This window comes from Sarcophilus harrisii, chromosome 2, assembly GCF_902635505.1.
Source record: "Sarcophilus harrisii chromosome 2, mSarHar1.11, whole genome shotgun sequence".
NCBI classification, from domain to species: domain Eukaryota; kingdom Metazoa; phylum Chordata; class Mammalia; order Dasyuromorphia; family Dasyuridae; genus Sarcophilus; species Sarcophilus harrisii.
In genome coordinates this window covers 543916789-543929506 of record NC_045427.1, presented here as the reverse complement: position 1 = coordinate 543929506, position 12718 = coordinate 543916789, and positions in this window count along the sequence as shown.

Below are 12718 nucleotides of genomic sequence, written 5' to 3'. Positions count from 1 at the left end.
AAATGCTGCTTCCCTTTTCACTTCTTCTTTAAAGATTCTGATCTCTGAGAATTAATTACTAGTCTCAAGACTCCAGAGAATATTTTCAGACTCTCACCAAGATATGAAGTACAATTAATTTGAATAGTCAGAATATATTGTGTGAAACTATGAGCTCTCTTTATCTTTTCCCCACCTCCTACTCCCTCTACCAGCAAGAATTTTTGTCAAGATTGTTTTCATTTTTGCCTCCCAAATATATTAGGAATTGGCACCTCAAAAAGGCTTTTCTATAAGTGCTTGCACAGATCTTTTTTGGGGCCACAAAGTTCTAACTGTTTCTTTATTCCCTTGAAATCCTTTTGGTATTAAACATCCTTTGAGATGATGTTATGTATTCAGAATACCCAATATTTTTACTTGAGAATTATTTGACATTTTTTAATACCATTCTTTGCATTAGTTCAGTAGCCTTATAGATTTCATTCTCAAATGCATGCTGCAACTATCCTTCATCCTGTTTGCCACTCGCATCCTTCCAAATTATCTAAATCTCTGCTGGAAGGAAGTTGATCTAAATGCAGTATTATAATAATGTTTTACATTTTTATTATTTTATTAAAGCTTTTTATTTTTAAAACATATGCATAGATAATTTTCAACATTCATCCTTGAAAAACCTTGTGTTCCAAATTTTTTTCTCTTCCTTCCCCTGACCCCCACCCCTAGATGGCAAGTAATACAATATATGTAAAACGTGTGCAATTCTTTAATACATATTTCCACAATTATAATGCTTACAAGAGCAATCAGATCAGAAAGGAAAAATATGAGAAAGAAAACAAAATACAAATAAACAACAAAAAAGTGAAAATAATATGTTGTGATTCACACTCAGTTCCCACAGTTCTTTCTCTGGGTGCAAATACCTCTCTTCATCACAAAACCACTGGAAATGCCATGAGTCATCTCACTGTTGAAAAAAGCCACATTTATCAGAATTGATCATTGTATAATCTTGCTGTTGCTGTGTACAATGTTCTCCTAGTCCTACTCATTTCACTTAGCATCAGTTCATGTAAGTCTCTTCAGGCCTCTCTGAAATCATTCTGCTGATCATTTCTTATAGAAAAATAATGTTCCATAATATTCATATACCATAATTTATTCAGCCATTCTCCAACTGATGAGGATCCACTCAGTTTCCAGTTTCTTGCCTCTACAGAAAGGCTTCCTAAAACAGTTTTTGTACATCGGGTACTTTTCTTTCTTTTATGATCTCTTTGGGATACAGGAGCAATAGAGACACCACTGGATCAAAGTGTATACACAGTTTGGTAGCTCTTTGGCATAATTCAAAATGCTTTCCAGAATGTTGGAATCAGTTCACAGCTTCAGTGTCCCAGTTTTCCCACATCTCCTCCAACATTCATCATTATCTTTTCCTATCATTTTAGCCAATCTAAAAGGTGTGTAGTGGTATCTCAGAGTTGTCTTAATTTACATTTCTCTGATCAATTAGTGATTTAGTGATAAAGATTTTTTTTTTTTAATTTGGGCTAGAAATGGCTTTAATTTCTCCATCTGAAAATTGTCTGGTTCATATCCCTTAACACTTATGGAGAATGGCTTGAATTCTTTTTCCATTTTGTCAAATCTCTTTTTAAGGAGCTTTATGTTTTTCCTTTTCACTATGTCTATTTTGTAATGAATTTTCTTCAGATAATTTCTATTTCTTTTTCCAGATCTTCTTGCAAAGTTCTCATTTCCTTTCCCTATTTATCTTCTAGCTCTCTTTTAAGATTCCTTTTAAATTTTGTCTAGGAGAGCATTGTATGATGGGGAACAATTTATATCACCCTTTGGGGCTTCATCAAGAGATCATATGCTTTTAGTCTATTCAAGGTTTGAAATCTGTTCTCTTTCACCATAAAAAAATTGTCTTTTTTTTTTTTTTCTTTTTTACCCATTTTAAAAAAAAGTTGATATCTACTTGTAGGACAAGGGACAATTTCCCTTGAAGGGGTCCTTGAAGAGGACAAGCTTCCTCTTCAAGTGGCAGCAGCTGCATTGAATCCCTGCTGACTCATTCCCAGTGCTGGGTGTGTGTGCCAGGTCCATAAAAGTCTGGCATTTTGGGGTTCACTATTTACCTTTTGTGTTTATGTTGGATGTTTTCTAACTTCTCTGCTGATCTACTGGTTTGCAACCAGGGCAGAGTAGCCAACATTGCTGTAGATTCCTCCCCTTAGCTTCTCTGGTACACAGTCTCCCTACCACCCCAGGTCTGCACTTCCTGCACTTGGCGTCCGTGCTTTGCCTGCTTGAACTTTGCCTGCCTCCCTCCATGCCCAACTGAAATAGATATTTTCTGGCAATCTTCAAAATTATCTTTTGGTGGTAATTTGTTTCATTCCCAATATTCGTGGGTTATGCCAGTCCAAAACTAATTTAGAAGCTGGATTTGCTAATTAGTCTGAGTATCATTGGAAAAGGGCAGAAAGAAACATGTGTCATCTCCACCATCCTGGCTCAGCCAATGGCTTGAAATCTTATAAATTTGAGACAATTCTTTCTATATTTTAGAAATGAGACCTTTATAAAAACCCTTGGATCTAAATTTCCCCCATTTGTCAATTCCCTTCTAATCATGTCTGCATTGGTTTTCTGTGTACAAAAAAATTAACAATATAATCAAAACTATTCATTTTGCATTCCATAATATGCTCTAGTTCTTCTTTAGTCAAAAATTCTTTCCTTCTCCATAGATCTGAGCGGTAAATTACACTTTGTTTTTTGAATTTTGCTTTTTTTTTCCAAAACCCCACTCATAGTAATTCTTAACTAACACTCCAATTCATAGAGACATTAATTAAACTATCCAAGGTTAATCAAAAAGGTAATAATTGAGTAGATTCCACTTTCAGTAAAATTTATAATAATAATGGAGCATTAGGGTGCATTGCTTCAGGTAGAAGACCTGGGCTTTATTTGAAAGTATCTTCTCTTTAATGTAAAGATGTTCTGGAGGACATTAATGCATTACTAATGCATATTGTGAAATGATCCAAGTTTTCTGGAGAGCAATCTGGAACTATATCCAAAGGACTATAAAATTGTACATATCCTTTAATACAAATGTACCATTACAGGGTCTTTATTCCAAGGAAATAATAAAGGAAGGAAAAAGGACCCACATGTGCAAAAATGTTTGTAGCAGCTATTTTTGTGATAGCAAAGAATTGGAAAATAAGTAGATGCCCATTAATGGAGAAATGGCTAAATAAGTTTTTTATTCATAGCTTTTTATTTACAAGTTATATGTAGGGTAATTTTACAACATTGACAATTGCCAAAACTTTTGTTCCAATTTTTCCCCTCCTTTCCCCACCCCATTCCCTAGATGGCAAGATGAGCAGTAGATGTTAAATATATTAGAATATAAATTAGATACACAATAAATATACATGACCAAACCATTATTTTGCTGTGCAAAAAGAATTGGACTCTGAAATATTGTACAATTAGTCTGTGAAGGAAATCCAAAATGCAGGCAGGCAAAAAATATAGGGATTAGGAATTCAATGTAATGGTTCTTTATCATCTCTCAGAGTTCATTTGCTGGGCGTAGCTGATTCAATTCATTACTGCTCCATTGGAATTGATTTGGTTCATCTCATTGCTGAATAGCCATCAAACTTGATCATCATATCGTATTGTTGTTGAAGTATATACTGTTCTCCTAGTCCTGCTCATTTCACTCAGCATCAGTTCTTATCAGTCTCTCCTTTCTGAAATCATCTTGTTGGTCATTTCTTACCGAAAAATAATATTCCATAATATTAATATACCACAATTTATTCAGCCATTTTCAAATTGATGGGTATCTATTCAGTTTTCAGTTTCTGGCCATTACAAAGAGGGCTGCCACAAACATTCGTGCACATACAGATCCCTTTCCCTTCTTATGATCTCTTTGGGATATAAGCCCAGTAGTAACACTGCTGGATCAAAGGGTAATGCACAGTTTGATAATTTTTTGAGCATATTTCCAAATTGTTCTCCAGAATGGTTGGATGTATTCACAATTCCACCAACAATGTATTAGTGTTCCTGTTTTCCCACATCCCCTCTAACATTCCGCATTATCTTTCCTGTCATTCTAACCAGTCTAACAGGTGTGTAGTGGTATCTCAAAGTTGTCTTAATATGCATTTCTCTGATTAATAATGACCTGGAGCATCTTTTCATATGGCTAGAAATAGTTTCAATTTCTTCATCTAAGAATTGTCTGTTCATATCCTTTGACCATTTATCAACTGGAGAATGGCTTGATTTCTTATAAATTAGAGTCAATTTTCTGTATATTTTGGAAATGAGTCCTTTATCAGAACCTTTGACTGTAAAAATATTTTCCAAGTTTATTGCTTCCCTTCTAATCTTGTCTGCATTAGTTTTGTTTGTATAAAAACTTTTCAGTTTGATATAATCAAAACTTTCTCTATTTTGTGATCAGTAATTATCTCTAGTTCTTCTTTGGTCATAAATTCCTTCCTCTTTCACAGGTCTGAGAGGTAAACTATCCTGTATTCCTCTAATTTATTTATAATCTCATTCTTTATACCTAGATCATGAAGCCATTTTGACCTTATCTTGGTGTGCGGTGTTAAGTGTGGGTCAATGCCTAGTTTCTGCCATACTAGTTTGCAATTTTCCCAGCAATTTTTGTCAAACAGTGAGTTCTTATCCCAAAAGCTGGGGTCTCTGGGTTTGTCAAACATTAGATTGCTATAGTTATTGACTGTTTTGTCTTTTGAACCTAACCTATTCCACTGATCAACTAATCTATTTCTTAGCCAATACCAAATGGTTTTGGTAACTGCTGCTTTTATAATATAATTTTATATCTGGTACAGCTAGGCCACCTTCATTTGATTTTTTTTTTCATTAATTGCCTTGAAATTCTTGACCTTTTGTTTTTCCATATGAACTTTACTGTTATTTTTTCTAGGTCATTAAAATAGTTTTTTGGGAGTCTGATTGGTATAGAGCTAAACAAATAGATTAGTTTAGGTAGTGTTGTCATCTTTATTTTATTTGCTCGCCCTATCCAAGAGCATTTAATATTTTTCCAATTGGTTAGATCAGACTTAATTTGTGTGAAAAGTGTTTTGTTTTGCTCATAAAGTTTTTGATTTTCCCTTGGAAGATAGATTCCTAAGTATTTTATACTGTCTGTACTTACTTTATTTTTTTTTTTTTACTTTTATTTTTAATTTAATAGCCTTTTTTTAACAGGTTATATGCATGGGTAACTTTACAGCATTAACAATTGCCAAACCTCTTGTTCCAATTTTTCTCCTCTTACTCCCCACCCCCTCCCCCAGATGGCAGGATGACCAGTAGATGTTAAATATATTAAAATATAAATTAGATACACAATAAGTATACATGACCAAACCGTTATTTTGCTGTACAAAAAGAATCAGACTCTGAAATAGTGTACAATTAGCTTGTGAAAGAAATAAAAAATGCAGGCGGGCATAAATACAGGGATTGGGAATTCAATGCAATGGTTTTTAGTCATCTCCCAGAGTTCTTTCTCTTGGCGTAGCTGGTTCAGTTCATTACTGCTCCATTGGAAATGATTTGGTTGATCTCATTGCTGAGGATGGCCAGGCCCATCAGAACTGGTCATCATATGCTATTGTTGTTGAAGTATATAATGATCTCCTGGTCCTGCTCATTTCACTCAGCATCAGTTCTTATAAGTCTCTCCAGGCCTTTCTGAAATCATCCTGTTGGTCATTTCTTACAGAACAATAATATTCCATAATATTCATATACCACAATTTATTCAGCCATTCTCCAATTGATGGGCATCCACTCAGTTTCCAGTTTCTAGCCACTACAAAGAGGGCTGCCACAAACATTCATGCACATAGAGGTCCCTTTCCCTTCTTTATGATCTCTTTGGGATATAAGCCCAGTAGTAACACTGCTGGATCAAAGGGTATGCACAGTTTGATAATTTTTTGTCACTACTTACTTTAAATGGAATTTCTCTTTGTAACTCTGACTGTTCGATTTTGTTAGTGATATATAAGAATGATGATGATTTATGTGGGTTTATTTTGTACCTGCAACTTTGCTAAAGTTATGAATTATTTCTAATTACTTTTAAGTAGAATCTCTGGGGTTCTCCAAGTATACCATCATATCATCAGCAAAGAGTGATAATTTGCTTTCCTCATTGCCTATTCTTATTCCTTTAATCTCTTTCTGAGCTCTTATTGCCAAAGCTTGTTTCACTCCTGATCTCATTGGGAATGGTTGCAATTTTTCCCCATTACATATGATGCTTACTGATGGTTTTAAATAGATGCTGCTGATTATTTTAAGGAAAAGTCCATTTATTCCTATACTCTCAAGTGTTTTTAATAGGAATGGATTTTGGATTTTATCAAATGCTTTTTCTGCATCTATTGAGATGATCATCGGGAAAGGGGGAAAGGAAAGAGAAAAGCATAATTGGGTATAACTAAGATGGCAAGAAATAAAGAATTAGTCATTTTAACTGTAAATGTGAATAGGGTCAACTCCCATAAAACAGAAGCAGCTGGCAGGCTGGATCAAAAGGCAGAATCTTACAATATGTTGTTTACAAGAACCACATTTAAAGTAGAGTGATACATACAGAATAAAGGTAAGTAATTAAAGCAGAATTTAATGGACTTCAGGTGAAGTAAAAAAAGGCAGGGCAGCAAGCCTGATCTCAGATTAAGCAAAAGCAAAAACAGATCTAGTTAAAAGAAATAAGGAAAGAAGCTATACCTTGCTAAAGGGTACCATAAATAATGAAGTAATATCAAGAATAAATATATATGCACCAAGTGGTGTAACATCTAAATTCCTAAAGGAGAAGTTAAGAGAGCTGCAAGAAGAAATAGACAGCAAAAGTATAATAGTGGGGAATGTCACCTTTGCTCTCTCATAACTAGACAAATTGAAACACAAATTAAATAAGAAAGAAGTTAAGGGGGTAAATAGAACGTTAGAAAATTTAGGTATGATAAATCTTTGGAGAAAATTGAATGGAGACAGAAAGTAATATACATTTTTCTAGGAAGTTCATGGAAATTATTAAAAATGATTATATATTAGGGCATAAAGACCTCAAAATGAAATTTAGAAAGGCAAACATAGTAAATGTATTTTTTTTCAGATCAGATCAGATATAAATTCAGTAAAAGACTAGGGGGAAAATAGACCAAAAAAGTAATTGGAAACTAAATAAACTCATCTTAAAAATGAATGGGTGAAATAGCAAATCATAGAAACAATCAATTACTTCATCCAAAAGACAATATACTAAATTTTGGGGGATGCAGCCAAAGGGGTAACAAGCGGAAATTTTATATCTCTAGATGTTTACTTGCATAAAACAGAAAAAGAGAATATCAATGAATTGCTTTTTCAACAACAAAAACAGCAACAACAACAACAACAAAAAAAAAACAACACTAGAAAAATAATAAATTTAAAACCCCTAATTAAATACCAAATGTGAATTTCTAAAAATAAAAGGGGAGATTAATAAAATTGAAAATAAGAAAGCTATTGAATTAATAAATTAAACTAAGAGTTAGTTTTATGTAAAAAAACAACAAAATAGATAAAAGTTTAGTTAATTTGATTGGAAAAAGGAAAGAGGAAAATCAAATTGTTAGTTTCAGAAATGAAAAGGAGAACTTCCCACCAATAAAGAGGAAATTAGAACAATCATTAGGAGTTATTTTGCCCAAATTTATGCCAATAAGTTTGATAACCTATGTGAAATGAAGAAATACTTACAATAATATAGATTGCCAAGATTAACAGAAAAGGAAATAATTGACTTAAATAATACCATTTAAAAAAATAAATAGAACAAGCTATTAATCAACTCCCTAAGAAAAAATCTCCAAGGCCAGATGGACTTCCATATGAATTCTACAAAATATTTAAAGAACAATTAACTCAATACTATATAAACTATATTAAAAAACAGGGAAAGAAGAACTCCTACCAAACTCTTTTTATGACACAGACATGGTATTGATACCTAAACCAGGTAGGATGAAAACAGAGAAAGAAAAATTATAGAACAATTTCCCTAATGAATATCGATGCAAAAATACTAAAATGAAATATTAGCAAAGAGATTGCAGAAAGTCATCCCCAGGATAATACATCATGACCAAATAGGATTTATAAGGAATGCAGGACTGGTTCAATATTAGGAAAACTATTAGCATAATTGATTATATCAATAATCAAACTAACAAAAAACATATGATTATCTCAATAGATTCAGAAAAAGCATTTGATAAAATCCCACATCAATTTCTATTAAAAACACTAGAGAGTATAGGAATAAATGAACTTTTCCTGAAAATGATCAGTAGCATCTGTATAAAATCATCAGCAAGCATCATATGGAATGGGGACAAACTAATACCATTCCCAATAAGTTTGGGGTGAAATAAGGTTGATCACTATCACCATTACTATTCAATATTGTATTAGAAATGTTTGGTTTATCAATGAGAAGAAAAAAGATAAAAAGAATTTAAGTAGGTAATGAGGAAACCAAATGATCACTTTGCAGAAGATACGATGGTATAGAGAACCCTAAAAATCAGCTAAAAAACTACTAGAAACAATCCACAACTTTAGTAAAGAACTTTGCTACATAAGTACAGGATACAAAATAAATCATCAACACTTTCATATATTAGCAACAAAGTCTAGCAACAAGAGTAGAAAGAGAAATTTCATGTGAAATAACTGGCAAGTATAAAATATTTGCCAAGGCAAAGTCAGGAATGATATGAACACAACTACAAAACACTTTCTATACAAATAATCAGATCTAACCAATTGAAAAATACCACATGCTCTGTAGACTGAGAAAATATAATAAAAATGACTATACTATCTAAATCAATATATTTATTTAGTTTTATACCAATCAAATTTCTAAGAAATTATTTTACAGATCTAGAAAAAATAATAACAAAGTTCATCTAGAAGAACAACAGTTCAAGATTTTCAAGGGATTAATGGAAAAAATGCAAATGAAGCTGGCTTAGCTGTACCAGATCTAAAACTATATTATAATTATTATAATGCAGTGGTCATCAAAACCATTTGGTATGGGCTAAGAAATACAGGAGTTGATCAGTGGAATAGGTTAGTTCACAGAACAAAATAGTCAATAACTATAATAATCTAGTGTTTGACATACCCAAGTCCTCACCTTTTTGGATAAGGACTCACTATTTGATAAAAGCTGCTGGGAAAATTGGAAATTAATGGCAGATACTAGGTATTGACCCACACTTAACACCTTATACCAAAATAAGGCATAAATAGGTTAATGATGTAGATATATTCTCCTTGCACAAGCATAGATACAGATCGGAACAATGGCTTACACTTAACCAAACAAATAACTATAACCACATACTAGTACCCTACTACACACTTTCTTAACCCAACCTCGGCGTGCATATAAAGGAAAGATTAAAAGGAATAAAAGGAACTAGGCAAGCATGAGCCCCGCCTGTTTACCAAAAACATCACCTCTAGCATTTACCAGTATTAGAGGCACTGCCTGCCCAGTGAGTTGTGACTTTAAAGGCCGCAGTATCCTGACCATGCAAACGTAGCATAATCATTTGTCTCTTAATTGGGGACTAGTATGAATGGCATCACAAGGGCTCAACTGTCTCTTATTCCCAATCAGTGAAATTGGCCTTCCCATGCAGAGGCGGAAATACTTATACAAGACAAGAAGACCCTGTGGAGCTTAACTCACATAACTCAACACATATTAACACATAACCTACCAGAACAACCCATATAAGTACTAACAAACACTATTTAAATTTAAATGTTACTTAAAAGAGGAACAACTCTTTTGATATGTAGACAAACTTTCCTAGAGGATAATGAAATACACACAAAATATTGTAGGCCTAAGAGCAGCCATCAATTAAGAAAGTGTTAAAGCTCAAACTTACCTAATATTTAATACCAACAATTAATCAAAATCCCTAACCCTATATTGGACAATTCTATAACTATTTAGAAGATATAATGCTAATATGAGTAACCTCATAACCAGTAACCATAACCATAATCAGTCATAAAGACTGATATTATAAGCAAATTAGAAGAATATAGGATAGTTCATCTCTAACATCTGTAGAGGAGGAAGAAATTTGTGACCAAAAAAGAACTGGAGATCATTATAGATCACAAAATAAATAATTTTGATTATATTAAGTTAAAAAGATTTTGTACAAACAAAAGTAATGATTACAAAGGAAGCAATAAACTGGGAAAACATTTTTACATTCAAAGAGTCTGATAAAGGACTCATTTCTTTTTGTTTGTTTTTTTTTCAATAATATGCTCATTCATTTTAAAAACACTGGAGAACATAGAAAGACTTTTTTTTTCAAAATAGTAAGCAGTGTCTTTTTAAATTTAATTTTAAAAATTTTTATAAAACTTTTAAATTTCTTTTATTATTATTATTATTATTCTAGGTTTTTATTTACAAGTTATACACATGGGTGATTTTACAGCATTGACAACTACCAAACCTTTAGTTCTAATTTTTTACCTCCTTCCCCCCATTCTCTCCCCCCAATGGCAGATTGACCAATACATGTTAAATATGTTAAAGTATAAGTTAAATACAATATAAATATACATGTCCTAATAATTATTTTGCTTTACAAAAAGAATCAGACTTTGAAATACTGTACTATTAACCAGTGAAGGAGATCAAAAATGCAGGTGGACAAAAATATAGGGATTGGGAATTCTATGTAATGGTTCATTGTCATCTCCCTGATTCCTTTCACTGGGTGTAGCTGGTTCAATTCATTACTGCTCTATTGGAACTGATTTGGTTGATCTCATTGCTGGAGAGAGCTACGTCCATCAGAATTGATCATCATATAGTATTGTTGTTGAAGTATATAATGATCTCCTGGTCCTGCTCATTTCACTCAGCATCAGTTCATGTAAGTCTCTCCAGGCCTTTCTGAAATCATCCTGCTGGTCATTTCTTTTTTTTTTTTTTTTCTCTAATTGTTATTCTTTATTTTTTTTAAATAACTTTTTATTGACAGAACCCATGGCAGGGTAATTTTTTTTTTACAATATTATCCCTTGCACTCACTTCTGTTCCGATTTTTCCCCTCCCTCTCTTCACCCCCTCCCCCAGATGGCAAGCAGTCCTATACATGTTAAATAGGTTACAGTATATCCTAGATACAATATATATGTGCAGAACCGAACAGTTCTTTTGTTGCACAGGGAGAATTGGATTCAGAAGGTATAAATAACCTGGGAAGAAGAACAAAAATGCAAGCAGTTACCATTCGTTTCCCAGTGTTCTTTTTTTGGGTATAGCTGCTTCTGTCCATCCTTGATCAATTGAAACTGAGTTAGATCTCTTTGTTGAAGAACTGCTGATCATTTCTTACCGAAGAATAATATTCCATAATATTCATATACCACAACTTATTCAGCCATTCTCCAATTGATGGGCATCCACTCCGTTTCCAGTTTCTGGCCGCTACAAAGAGACCTACCACAAATATTCATGCACATACAGGTCCCTTTCCCTTCTTTAAGATTTCTTTGAGATATAAGCCCAAGAGTTGTCTTATTTAAAAGTTGTCTTAATTTGCATTTCTCTGATTAATAATGCCTTGTAGCATCTTTTCACATGGCTAGAAATAGTTTCAATTTCTTCATCTGAGAATTGTCTGTTCATAACCTTTGACCATTTTTCAATTGGAGAATGACTTGATTTCTTATAAATTAGAATCAATTCTCTATATATTTTGGAAATGAGGCCTCATTTCTAAATTATATAGAGAATTCACTCAAATTTATAAGTATTCAAGCCATTCTCCAGTTGATAAATAGTCAAAGGATATGAACAGACATTTTTCAGATGAAGAAATTAAACCAATTTCAGGTCAAATGTAAAGGTGCTCTAAATCTTTATTGATCAGAGAAATGCAAATTAAGACAACTATGAAAGACTACTACATACCTCTCAGATTGGCTAAGATGACAAGAAAACATAAGTGTGAATGTTAGAGGGGATGTGGGAAAACTGCAACACTAATACATTGTTGGTGGAATTATAAATTGATTCAAGCATTCTGGAGAACAGTTTGGAACTGTGCCCCAAATTTGTCAAAATGTGCATACCCTTTGACCCAGCAATGTTTCTATTAGGCTTATATCCCAAAGAGATCTTAAAGGATGGAAAGAGATCCACATGTGCAAAAATGTTTTTGGCAGCCCTTTTTGTAGTGACAAGAAACTGGAAACTGAATGGATGCCCATCAGTTGGAGAATGGCTGAGTAAGTTATGGTATATGACTATTATGGAATATTAATGCTCTATAAGAAATGATCAGCAGGATGATTTTAAAAAGGCCTGAAAAGATTTACATGAACTGATGCTAAGTGAAATGAGCAAAACCAAGAGATTATTGGACACAGAAACAACAAGATTATACAACGATCAATTCTGATGGACATGGCTCTCTTCAACAATGAGATGATTCAGACCAATTCCAATGATCTTGTGATAAAGAAAACCATCCACATCCAGAGAGAGGACTGTGGAAACTGAGTGTGGTTCATTGTAGCAGGCTGG